The sequence below is a fragment of the Aotus nancymaae genome, unplaced genomic scaffold (genome assembly GCF_030222135.1).
Source record: "Aotus nancymaae isolate 86718 unplaced genomic scaffold, 86718_ANA_hifiasm-v0.15.2.pri h1tg000053l, whole genome shotgun sequence".
Lineage (NCBI taxonomy): Eukaryota > Metazoa > Chordata > Mammalia > Primates > Aotidae > Aotus > Aotus nancymaae.
This window is the reverse complement of record NW_026988467.1, coordinates 21,675,066-21,688,886: the sequence shown is the minus strand read 5'-3', so window position 1 is coordinate 21,688,886 and position 13,821 is coordinate 21,675,066.

The following is a 13,821-nucleotide window of genomic DNA, read 5'->3' as shown; positions in this document are numbered from 1 at the left end:
TTAAAGGAGGATGCTCAAACAATGGAAGATAGAACCTCTGAACACACCCACTTATAAATGGGCACTTAGCACGTGGAAGACATCAGCGTTTACAGAGCAACCTTTTAATAAAGAAATGGTGCTAGGCCAACTGGCTCTTCACAAGGAAGAGCTAAAATGCTATTCCTACCTCACACCAAACATAACATACATTTCAGATACAAAATTCAAATCATAAAAGATGAGGCTGGGTGCAGTGGCTCATGCCTGTAATCCCACGATGGCAGGCTTGATTCTGCAGACACATACTCCCACGCTGGCCGTGTCTGAGCCCTAACTTGGGCCCATTTGCTCTTTGACCCTGGTGATGGATGAAGTCCTGATTTGAACATAGACCGACTGCTGTCCCTTGTCACAGACAGGTCCCTCAGTCAAACCATATACTGACTCCTGCCTGGGTACCTGCCGACCCCAGATCCAACCACAAACCTCCGACCCAGGCTGACTGCTGACCTTGGCCCCAGGCTGACCGCTGGGCAGCGGCTGGGCAGCTTGAGATTAGTCACTGATGGTCCTCAGCCACTCCCCCCCTGCTGGTGGGCCTGAGGTACAGCTCTTGTAAGTGGTAGGTCTCCTTACTCTAAAGGGGGCACACTGGACAGGGCAGCAGGAGGCACCGTTGGCTGGGCCTCTCTGTCCCACCATGGCGGAGCATGGCACCCAGGCTGGCTGTGCCTCCCCCAGGCTGAGACTCAGTGCATGTGCTTGGTCCAGCAGCCTTTCTGGAGCCTGCATCCTGCCCCAGCTGAGCTTTGGAGGTGCCAGAAGTGATGCATTCCTTTAGAAACTAGAGAACCTTAAGTCACTCTCAGAAGAGCTCTTGTACAGAAGGCAGAAGACATGGATTCCAGCTCTGCCACAGACTCACCATGTGACTTTGAGCTTGACCTTTCTGGGCCTCAGTTTCTCCATCTGCCCTGCCTCTTCTCTTGAGGAAGGAGACCCAGGCATCTGGGATTCCCTCCCCCTCTGTCATCCACTGTGCAGCTCAAGAAGAGAGAGCAAGCCAGCTGGCGCCTCCTGAATCTCCTTCCTGAAAATAACACGCTTGGTCTTGGGGAAACTCTCTGGAAGACACTATTTTTACTTAAAACAAGATCAAACCAGGGACCTTTTCACATGTGAGTCTTAAAACTGTAAACCAGAACCCTTTCATATGTGATTCCTGAAACTGTAAACAGAGACCTTTTCACATGTGAGTCCTAAAACTGTAAACCAGAACCCTTTCATATGTGATTCCTAAAGCTATAAACCTAAGATTCTTCCACGTGTAACATCTAAAGTATAAGCCTATATAAAGGCAGAACCTTACTTTGTTAAAGGAGCCGGGCTTTCGACAAATTACTGCCTGGTCTCCCGGCCGAATAAACTCTTCTGTCCTTTATTTTGTGTTCGAGAGATCCGTTTCCTGTGGCCGCTCCTGCTACACTCTGACAGATGTAGAAAGTGTTCCTTAACTAGGGGCGTCTATGAAATGGGAGCAACGGTGGTTTCTAACAATGTTGAATGAGATGAATCAAGGAGGCCGGTGCCTCAGGGCCTTTGCACAGCTGTTCCCTTTGCCTGGAATGCTCTTCCCCCAGACACCCATGTGGTTCTTTCTGCTTTCTGCTCAAATGTCATCTCAGGGAACCTCCTCTGACCACAAAGCTTAAAGTACTCCCACCTTCCCCAAATGCCTTCTCTCCTCCTCCTTATTTTATTTTTCTCTAGAAGTTATTACACGATCACTGGCACACACTGTGTATTTTTATTTTGCTTATTATCTTTCTCCCATGTCTAGAATATAAGTCTCATGAAGTCAGGAATTTTTGTCTGTTTTGTTCACTGCTGTGATCCAGCACCTAGCACACAGGTACATAGGAGATGCTCAGTCAATGTTCAAGTGAAGGAATTAATAAACAATCCATGTAAAATACTTAAACTGCAGCACCCATCACTAGGTATTTAATGCATGGTACTTGCTGTTGTGATGATTGCTGTCACCAGTGGGTGATGGTGAGGAGTTGGGTCTTGTCTTTGAGGCAGTGGAGCCCTACCTCCTCCTGGGAGCCTTCCAAGACCACTCCAGTCTAAGCCAACCACATTTACTCAGAGCTACAGGGGTTATTGCATGGGGCAGCTGAACCAGCCCTTGACTGGAAATCAGCCAGTGTGGTTCCCAATGGCAAGGTTACTTCCCCTTGCTGGGCCTCAGTTTCCTCAGCTGTCAGTGAGGGTGAATACAAGCACCTACTCCACAGGATGGTGTGGCCTAAAAGAGGTGGTACATCCAGAGTACTGAGTGCAGTGCTGGGTGCTTGGGGTGGCCATTGGCTGTAATTCCAGGAACTCAGGCACACGAGCTCTGTGTTCTGTTCTGGGGCCATCTTGCCTCATCCTTTGGGGTGTAAGTCCCTGGAGGGGCTGGAACCCTGTGCTGTTGGCCCCTTGCTGACCCAACAGCCTGTGGTCAGGCTGTCTGTAAAGTGGAGATACAGCCTCATGGCAGATGGATTGACAAAATCGAGTGTGCATCTGCGTATGCCAGTCACAGACACCAGGGGGCGGCCTGGCTATGCGTGCGGGGGTGGGGAGGCGGAGTGGGGAATGGGGCTGGGGCATGGGGTGGGATGGGGCAGGATGGGTGGGATGGGAAGCAGGGTTAGGGGTTTGCCTTGGCTGGTAGCTTTCAACATCCCTCTTTCAGAGCCCACCTTGTCTTCTTGTTCTGACAGACAGGGAGACGCCTGGTCTATCTTCTAATCTGTCAGCTGTTTCTTGAGTTCTGGTAGGGAAAGAGCCCAGGAGACATAGATTTTTCAAGCCTGGCTCTGCCACTCACTTGCTGCGTGACCTTGGGCAATGACCTTTCCCTTTCTGAACCTCAGTTTCCTCAGCTGTCAAATAGGAAATATCAGCCATGGTGTCACATCATGTGGTAGGTTCCAAAGTTTGTCACAATTTTAATCAATAATTGCATTCGTGCCTGCCACAAAGTATTGCCTCCTCCTCCTCCTAATTCCTTCTTCCTAGCTGCTGGCAAGTCTCACTCTATTATACATGCTGCCCTCTGTTGGCTGGCAGTAGAACTACAGCTTCAGTGACTGCCCTCAAGTGTGGCCCAGGGGAGGAGGAACAGGTGCTGGGGGAAGGGTTTGAAGCCCAGTATTACCAATCAGTTCACTTACTCAGCCAACATTTATTGAGCCCTTATTGTATACCAGGCCTGGTGGTAAGCCCTGAGAACACAGCAGTGCAAACGATAAGGCCCATGCCTTCAAGGAGATCGCAGTCACTTGCAGGGTTGCACAGCTGGGATTTGCTTTGTCATGTCCCATGCTCCTTCTATCTGACAGTGAGTATAGTGGTTAGGAGCATGGACTCTGCGTGTTGGGATGCCTGGGTTCAAGTCTTGGCCTTGCCATTTACTAAGTGCCTGGCCTTGGACAAGCTATTTCACTTCTGTGCCTTTGTTTCCCCAAATGCAAAATAGGGATAATGATACTACCCACCTCATAGGGTTACTACAAGGGTTGAATTAGTTGATTTATCTAAAGTACTTAAAACAGTGCCCAATCAGTGCTGCACAGGTGTCAGCTAAAATAATGGAAAGTAAATATTTGTGGAGAGACGGAAGGACCAACATGTACATTTTTCCTACTATCCCTGAAGGGGTCTGATGTGAGGTCAGGTCAGTTAAGCTCATTTTGCAATTGGCATTTTCCATTCAGAATGTCCTCACCTGCCTCAGGGCACAGAGGTTCATTTTCACCCCACCCTTGGCTGGCCCCAAGATGGGATACCCCTGGGTATCCCTGAGCTGGGTATCCCAATTCCCACCAGCAGGGTAATGGTGGAGGCAAGATGACTAGCTCAGTCTCTAATGCAGATTGTGTGTCAATGATGGTGCCGGTGGTGCTTGTGGTTATTGTCTTGATGGTGGTGGTGGTGGTGATGATGGAGTTGATGGTGATGCTGGTAGTCTGATAGCAGTGCTGGTGTCAATAGTGATGGTGGTGATGGTGGTGATGGTAGTGATGGTTGTGGTGATGGTGGTGATGGTGGTGATGGTTGTGGTGATGGTGGTGATGGTAGTGATGGTGGTGATGGTTGTGGTGATGGTAGTGATGGTAGTGATGGTGGTGATGGTGGTGATGGTGGTGATGGTGGTGATGGTGGTGATGGTGATGGTGGTGATGGTGGTGATGGTAGTGATGGTGATGGTGGTGATGGTGGTGATGGTAGTGATGGTGGTGATGGTAGTGGTGATGGTAGTGATGGTGGTGATGGTGGTGATGGTAGTGATGATGGTAGTGATGGTGGTGGTGGTGATGATGGTAGTGATGGTGGTGGTGGTGATGGTGGTGCTGATGCTTGTGGTAATGGTGTTGATGCTGGTAGTGCTGATGGTGGTGCTGGTGATGGGAGTGATGGTGGTGATGGTGGTAGTGGTGATGGTGGTGGTGATGGTGTAGTTTTTGGTGATGGGAGTGATGGTGGTAATAGTGGTAGTGGTGATGGTGATGGTGATGGTGGTGATGGTGATGGGAGTGATGGTGGTAGTGATGGTGTAGTTTTTGGTGATGGGAGTGATGGTGGTGGCGTTGGTGGGGCTGGTGATGGTAGTGATGGTGGTGATGGTGGTAGTGGTGGTGGTGGTGGTGGTGGTGTAGTTTTTGATGATGGGAGTGATGGTGGTGACTGTGGTAGTGCTCGTGATAATGGTGGTGTTGGTGTTGACGGTGGTGCTGGTAGTGATGGTGAGGTGGTATTGGTGTTGATGGTGGTGGTGGTGGTAATGGGGTAATGGTGATGCTGGTGGTGATTGTGCTAGTGTTGGTAGTGATGGTGCTGGTGGTGATGATGGTGGCGGTGATGGTGGTAGTGCTGGTGGGAGCTCTAGCTCTGGGGTTTGGTTCAGGAGACCTAACCTCCTCTCCTGGGTGAGCTCACTGTCTCCCAGCCACAGCTACCACCAATGTTCTGGGACAGGAGGATGGGCTAGAGGCTCCCTCTGAACTGTCTAGGGAACTTTTTTGAACCAGAAAAAGGAAGTCATAATTGGAACATCAAGTACCCTTCCTTATCCTGCCTGTAAGAGCTGTGAGATAAATTTTTCTCTGTGCCTCAACTTCCTCATCTGGGAATGGAAAAAGGGAGAAAGATCCCGATCCTGAACTTGTTATTTTTGTCTTTGAGAATTTGATGAAATCTGACCCTCCTCCTTGGGAAATGCAGATATGAGTGTGTATGAACACACACACACACACACACACTCACATCCCATAATTCCATGTGGGATTTGTGGTTTCCAGCTCTTCTTCAGGCCCATGGACTCTCATTCTGTGCCCCCAATGGGCTAGCCCCTACCTCCTCTGCCAGCTCTGCCATCTAGGACTGGCTAGCCTGAGGCCCTCTCCCGGGAATGCCGAGCTGGGACTGGGCAGTGGTGCCAATGGCATCAGGAAGCCTGGTGCAGGAGGGCTGCTCCGGGTCCCGTCCAACCTCCCCCTCACTGCTCGGCTGCCCCACAAAGGCTGTTGGGGCTCCGGGTCCATGGAGGACTCTGCCGGCCAGCAGGAGACGGGGCTTTGGGTGGGTAGAAGCCACAGTGTCAGTGGTAATGACGTCTCTGGTTGCTGATGTGGGAGAGGTGACTTCACACACAGCTCCTCCAAGAGCACGGCCTCCAGTGACTCAGAATCAAGGAAAGAGATCTGCCACCTCTCACCCGATGTGGGGAGGTGGGGGAAGAGACAAGCAAGAGGAGTCCTCCCCTCAGGCGGCTTCCTGGGTGGCAGAACCCACTCCTTGCATTCGGAGCTCAGGGCAGTGGGCAGCAAAGAACAGGAACGCTTGAGATGTGAGCTCCAGTCCGCCTCTAGCAAGAAGCCCTTCCAGTTCACAGGACAGTACAGAGCATCTGTGCGCCCCAGAAGCCCTGGGAGATGAGGCTTGCTCTCTCGTTGTAGGAAAAGGCCCAGGGTTCTTGGTTGACTTGGCCAAGGTCCCACAGCTAGGAAGGAATGGAGTGAGGCTTGGGCCAAGTCCTAACACCCAATGCATTTCCAGAACCTCACGGCCCTGCAACCCACTGGCTGTGGGACTCGAGGTGATCTCTCTCCTTTCCTGCCTGCCTCCTCTGTAAGGAGCCTTTGGGGACTTTCCAGCTCTGGCCTTTCATGACTCCCCATTTTCATTGTCCCTCTGAGGTGGCAGGTGGGGGCTGATCATCCCATTTAGCAGATGAGGAACAGGTTCAGACGGGGAAGCAACTTGGCTGAGGCCTCAGGGCGAGGAAGTGGCAAAGCAGAGCCTAGAACCCAGGTCTGTAGAACTCCCCCGGCCACAACGTCAGAGCCCCCGGCCGGAGCCGGGCTTCTAAGAATGCAGTGCTGGTCCCAGAACAGACCCGAGAACAGGGACTTTCAGGCTGGCTGTTTCCCAAATGTGAGCACAGGAGGGCCTGGCTCGGCAGGGGGTGGGAAGGGGCCGGCCACTTCCTGCTGGGGCTGGAGCGGTCCCCATGCGGTGGCCATCAGAAGCTGGCCACTTCCTGGTCTGGGCTGCCTTCCCCTTTCTGAGCCTGGGAGGGAGTAAAGGCGCGGAGTGAGGTGCCCCTTGCGTGCTGCGGCCTGGACGGTGTCTGGCCTCTTTTCATTTCCCCTGCATACCGCGTTGCTCTCCACAGCCACCAACGGTCGGAAGTGCTGGGAGCTGCCTGCCGGGTCCCCTGTCCACAGCCAAGCCCCTCCTGCCTGCGGGCCTCCTCCTCTCCAGGGCTCGAGGGAGTGTTCCCTTCCTAGCCCTGCTGGGGGTCTGCCTACCCAGGGCCTGGAATGGAGCATTGTCGTTTGCACCGAGGCTCAGAGAGGTGGCCATTGGTCCAAGGTCACATGCCCAGCCAGTAAGTGGCAGAGCTGGAACTGGAGCTCAGATGTGTCCGACTCCAAAATCCACATCCTCTGTACTTTAACAACCCCCTGTCCCCTCAGAGGAAGTCTGAGCAGAGGAGGCTTGGATGGGGGGCATGGAACATGCTGGAAGAGCCAGCGATTCCCTTGGCTTCTCCTCCCTGTTAGATCCTGGGACCCAGCCCAGTGCATGCCCCAGAGCAGGTGCCCGACACACTGGCAGAAACACAAGAGGCATCCTGACTGCTCCTGTCCAGCTTCACAGACACTCATGAGCACCTGCTGCATACCCGCTGGGCGTGGGGACAGAGGCTGAGGGAGACAGGCCCTGCTCCGAGAGCGGTCGGTGGCAGCGGTCAGTGGCCATCTTCCGTAGTCAGGCTCAGTGTGGACAATGTTTAAACGTACCTCAAATCCCACATTCCAGAGATACCCTTTAAGTCCTTCCATCAGGAAAGCCAGAGGCTCACAGGGTCTCCCTCGGTGATAACGAGGAGGCAGCAGGGTGTGAGGATGAAGAACGTGGAGCCAGACAGACCTGGGTTAAGATCCCAGCTAGATGAGCCTACGGTGGCCTTGGGGAAGTGACTTCATGTACCTCAGTTTCCTCGTCTGTAGAATGGGAATCAAACTATAGAAACTGCCTTAAAAGACCTCAGTTCAACCCACTCTGGATTAACAAGCACTCTCCCTGTCCCTTGAGAGACAGATTAGTGGATGCCACAGCCAGCTTCCCGAACGTTCCAGGCAGGCCGGCCACTGCCATTCCCACCTAGGCTGTCCCTACGGCTCAGTGAGGCCTCTTCCCAGACCCGCAGCTGCTGGCGGTAGTGGCCAAACCAATGAGACCAGACTGTGAATGGGACAGAGAGTCGTGTGGCTGAAAACCAAGAAAGGACTTTGGAAAGGCCCAGTTATAGGTGAGTTGTCAACGAAAGAAAAAATCCGGTGTGGGCAAGACAGCTACAAAAGCCTGGGGAAGACAACGGTTAAAATCACAACCTTGTCAAGTTCATTGTAGACTAAACCTGGAGGGAGGGGGTGGTTATTAAAAATGCAGGGGGAGTCTGCACTCAGATGGCTTCACAAGCGCCTCTAAGGCCCCCTCCACTTTAAAGGACTCCTAATTCGAGCCATAAACGCTGCTGCACAGGTTGGTTTTATGCAAGAAAAACAGGGTAGGACCCCAGCCGGGGGCCTCGGTCTCAAAGACAGCCTTGGCCCTGCATCAGAAGATCATCTCATAGAGGTACACGCGCACGTGTTACGTTCAATAAAATGCCTACTTTATGTATCATAAGATTTCCTGCGTTCATTTTTTTTTTCTATTAACCAACCACTGGTTTTGCCCTCATTGGATAAGAGCATTCTGCTATTAAAAGGCGGCACTTACCTCACTGGGCGGATGTGAGGGCCGAACGAGGTACCGATGCAGAGCATCTGGCGTGATGCCTGGTACACAGTGAATGCCCAGCAAATATTAGCTGTAATAATCATCTCCAAATCCAGACCTCTCACTTGGCAGATGAGAAAACTGAGGCGCAGCGGTGTGAAGCGAGTGGGTTGCAGAGCCAGGTCTAGAAATGGATCTGTGAGAATCGCCCACACCCAAAGCCCATGCCTGTGTCTGCACAGGGCCTCTCTCCTGTTGGATGTTTGAGGGGTGTCGCTTCCCCAAGACGTGTCAGGGGGCGGTCACAGGAGCAGTGGTGGGTCCTTCAGCATCCCTCAGGGTCGTGCCACCCCAGCCTCCCACTGCCCACTCTACTGGGTGGAGGTCTGAGCTCTCCCCTGACCCTAAGCCTGTCTCAGTGACTCCTCTGTGTTCACTGGTCTTGTGTATTTTTATCTCAGAGACTTTCATTCATGTCTTTAATTATTTGTTTCAAGGTCTGTCTCTCTTTTGACAGACTGGGAGGCCCCCGGGGAGCAGGCCTGAATCATCTGGAAACCCTGAGCCCAGCCCAGTGCGTGGCAGCAAGCAGGGGCTTCACACGTGTTTGTTGAACAAGTGAGCACCGGAACAAACGTGAACAAACGGGGGTCCCCAGTGTCTCACGGTCTCTACACCAGACTTTCTGGCTAGGGTTGTAGCAGAGAGGGGTTCATGCTTTGTCTGACTTTGGAACCGGCCAAAAATGTCCCCAGGATTCACAGATGTCCTGCCACGGTACAGGCCCGGCAGCTGAGGCCACAGCCTAGTGCCCAGACCCCTCTTGCTCTTTGTTTTCCTCCTTCATCCCTCCAACCTCCATCCTTCCATCCCTCCAACCTCCATCCTTCCATTCCTCCAACCTCCATCCTTCCATCCCTCCAACCTCCATCCTTCCATCCCTCCAACCTCCATCCTTCCATTCCTCCAACCTCCATCCTTCTACTCCTCCAACCTCTATTCCTACCACCTCTCCATCCCCTATCCTTCCAGCCTCCATCCTTCCATCCCTCCAGCCTCCATCCTTCCATCCCTCTAGCCTCCATCCTTCCATCCCTCCAACCTCCATCCTTCCATCCCTCCAGCCTCCATTCCTCCAGCCTCCATTCCTCCAGTCTCTATTCCTACCACCTCTCCATCCCCTATCCTTCCAGCCTCCATCCTTCCATCCCTCCAGCCTCCATCCTTCCATCCCTCCAGCCTCCATTCCTCCAGCCTCCGTTCCTCCAGTCTCTATTCCTACCACCTCTCCATCCCCTATCCTTCCAGCCTCCATCCTTCCTTCCCTCTAGCCTCCATCCTTCCATCCCTCCAGCCTCCATCCTTCCACTCCTCCAACCTCTATTCCTACCATCTCTCCATCCCCTATCCTTCCAGCCTCCATCCTTCCATCCCTCCAGTCTCCACCCTCCAGTCCCTATCCTTCCAGCCTTCATCCTTCCCATTCCTCCATCCTTCCAGCCTCTATGACTCCAGCCTCCATTCCTCCAGCCCCCATCCCTCCAGCCTCCATCCCTCCATCCCTCCATCTTTCCAGCTTCCGTCCTCCTCTTCCTAGGGAGCCCGAGAGTGTCTGGCAGGGCAGAGCAGACCCTGGGGAAACCCAGCCCTGGAGTGAGGGTCCCCTCCACGCTGTGAATGGGGTGTGGTTTGGGGCTTTGTCTCCTCTGAGTCACCTCCATGGTGTGGTGGGGTTGACTCAGACAGAGAGTGAGAAGGAGAACTTGGCTGGTCCTCCTGGTTTCCCTGGGTCCTGAGCCTGGCCAGGGCGGGATAGGGTGGGGCGTGAGGACGGGGAGAGGCCCATGCTGAGGAAAGTGTTAGAACCTCACACTGGGAGGACTGACATGGATCTCAGGTTCCCGGGAGCATCCCAACCCCACACTTCCTGCTCCGGAACAGTGAGGCCTGGAAGCAGCTGGGTGTGGCGGAGGGAGGAGTCTGACTCTGTTCTTACCTCCTCCCCTCCCTGAATTTGACTCTTCACCTTACACCAAGGGAGTTAGGTCCAAATCCCCTCCAGCCAACTTCCAGCCTGAGTGCCAAGGCCAGGCTTTTCCTAATGGCCATGGGGGAGTGGAAGAGGAGAAAAACAGCCAGATGGGATAGCTCATGCCTGTAATCCCAGCATTTTGGGAGGCCGAGGTGGGTGGATCACTTGAGGCCAGAAGTTCAAGATCAGCCTGACCAACATGGCGAAAGCCTATTTCTACTAAAAATACAAAAAAATTAGCCAGGTGTGGTGGCACATGCCTGTAGTCCCAGCTACTTGGGAGGCTGAGGCAGGAGAATCACTTGAACCCAGGAGGCAGAGGCTGCAGTGAGCTGAGATTGTGCCACTGCACTCCAGCCTGGGCAACAGTGCAAGACTCTGTCTCAAAAAAAAAAAAAAAAAAAAACAGCAACCAAGAGTGACCCTTGTTTGTGCGCTTGCTGCATGCTAGGGACTGGCTGGTTGTTTTGTATACACGGTCTCCGTTAGTCCTCATGATAGCCTTCCAGAAACCCATTTTGCAGATGGGGAAGCTGAGGCTCAGAAGAGCAATGACTTGCCACAGGGTATACTCTAGGTTAGCTGGTGAGCTGGGCGTCCCAGATCTCTTGACCCCAAAATCCTCATCCTTGACCTCTTGCTCTCAGTTACTCTGTTTCCCTCATCACCTGCACCCCATGATGATCAAAGTGGCATCTTCTGACTCTGAGAGGGGCATCCAGGGAGGCCAGCCAGGGCTGCTGGTCTCTGTCTCCTCTTGCTTGTTGACAGCCCCCAGGGGCTGCTGCTGCTGACCACAGCCACCCCAGACCACCTCTCCCCAAAACCCTCAGTCAGCTCTGGAGGAGGCGCTTGGCTTTCCTAACTTTTATGGTTTTTCTTTTCTTTTAACTTCTCTGCAACAAATGTAGAAAATACAGATAAGCACAGGAAAGAGCAAGAAAATCACATTCTGTATCTTCTTCATTAGAGTAGTATCATTTGGCCTGGCGCAGTGGCTCAGGCCTGTAATCCCAGCACTTTGGGAGGCCGAGGCAGGTGGATCACGAGGTCAGGAGTTCAAGACCAGCCTGGCCAAGATGGTGAAACTCCATCTCTACTAAAAATACAAAAATTAGCTGGGCGTAGTGGTGGGCACCTGTAATCCCAGCTACTCAGGAGGCTGAGGCAGAGAATTGCCTGAACCCGGGAGTCAGAGTTTGCAGTGAGCCGAGATCGTGCCATTGCATTCTAGTCTGGGTGACAGAACAAGACTCCGTCTCAAAAAAAAAAAAAGTAAAGTATCATTTGGGTGCATTCCATTCCAGTATTTTTCTTTTGTGCACATGTACCGCAAGTTTTGTTTTTAGGAAAACAGGATTGTTTGTCAACAGACATTTCCTGAGTCCCCACCGCGGGTGGAGAGTTGCGCTCTGTCTGTAGGCGACAGCTCCTCCTTTCCCCTCACAGCAGGTCCTTACCCTGAGAAGGGCTCAGCTGCTGGGGTGGACGAGGTGGGCACCAGGAGGATGGGGCTTTGCAGCCTTGCAGTTCGGAGCTAAGCTTTGGAGAGGGTAGGTTCGTGGAGTGAGAGTCACAGCCCTTGTCAGACAACAGGTTTTGAGAATTAAACAGCCAAAGGCATGGGAAGGGCTTGGCGCCAAGTCAGCGCTGGGTGAGTGTTTTGTGTGCTCTCTGTGGGTCTCAGGGGACCTCTGTGTCTAGGGCATTTTACTTCCTGGTGCTCTCAGGGGGTGATGCTGGACCCGGGACCTGGGAGACACCTCATGACAGTTCAGTGATTCAAATCTTGCCTGCTGGCCCAAGGCAGGGCCTGGAAAACCTCTCACCGCCCTGCGGTGTTTCCAGAAAACACAGGCTCTGGCGCAGTCGTCTTCCTTCCTGCGGGTTCCTAAAAACTGAAGCTACCTTCACAGCTGAGGACCACGAGTTCATCTCTCTTCGGGTTCTGTCCCAGCTCCCCGAGTCTTGGGGCTGATGAGGGTGGAGGAGGAGAGTCAGGGAGAGAAGGGGACCTGCAGAGGACAGAGGTGGGGTGCGGACTCTGGCGAGGACTCAGGCGAGCTGCGGGGCCCAGCGGCACTCGGTGCCCTGTAGATGCTCAATACACGATTGCTGTGTGAACAAATGAGTGAACGAGGAAGTCAGCTGAGGTGTGGGCACTGGGGAGAATGGGGGGAAGGAAGCCTTCATCTTCTCTGCCCACATTTCAAACCCCGTGCCTGCCGCAGAGCCCAGGGGCACCCAAAGCGCCCAGCGGAGGGAGAGGAGCAAAGATCTCTTGCTGGTGGCAGTCCTCCGTTTCAGACACAGCTCTGTGACCGTGTCCTGGGCTCTGACCACCTCACTCCCCTGCAGCAACCCTCACTCCCCTGCAGCAACTAACAGCAGCATGCCTTGTTAGTTCTTCCAGCTCCCATCCTTGCTGGGGGTTTAGCAGGTACCACGCTGCTTGCTTGATTCCGGAGAATGGTGCACTCATGGTGGACTTTTGGGCACTCAGGGAAGACATTCTAGAGGCCAGAGGCCATCTTGCAGGCAAAAAAGTTAAAGGGATGAAGCCAGCCAGGGATGAAGCTACCACAGGCATGTGCTGAAGCCAGGAGCCTAGCCAGCCATCCTGGTGGCCCAGCTGCCTTGTGGCAGGAGGCGCTGGCTCTGGGAAAGGACCCAGAAAGTAGAGAAAGAATAAGCTGGGGGGCTGCACGTGCTGGGGCCACTGTGGCGTGGCTCTCTCCCCAGTTCTGAAATGAGGGGGCTGAGCCACAGGCCTTCACCCGGTGGGGGCACAGACCTGGGTGTTGGAAGGCAGAGAGCGCAGAGGAGGCTTCCAGACAGAGGCAGTGGGCACCCCATGGGGAGCAGTGGGCAGGAGCTGGACTTAGGAGGCAGGGACGACCCTCACTGGGGAAAGGAGAAAAGTGAGTAACGGTGACAATAATAGGATGATTTCCATGGCTGAGCGCAGTGAGCGGGAAACTCCTCCCAAATGATCTCCTTTCATCTGCAAGACCGCCTCCCACATGGCAGGTGGCACAGGCCAGGGCATCTGGAGTCGGGCGGGCAGGGTTCACGTCAAGTCTTGCGCCCTCATCTCCCACAAGGGCTCTTCAGAGCCTCTACCCTGGAGGATGCATGGACCGCATTGGGGAGGAGTCACTGGAAGAGTGTCTGGCAGAAAAAAAGGGCTCACATCCTGTGATTATTACTAGTATTATCAATGCAAAGATGGAACCTCAGAGAGGTGGAGTCACTTGCCCAGGGCCACACAGCGAGTAAGTGCTGGGGCCCGCGTTTGATTTCAAATCTCGAATTCAAAGCCTTAGTCTTTCCCCAATACCCCCTGGCTCGGCCTCTAACTTACGCCCCTTCTGGTGCCTCAGGAGGACAAAGTAGTTAAAACCACAGATGCCAGAGAATTGCCCTCAGGCACATGTATGTCAGAGGAGAGGGATTTGCCA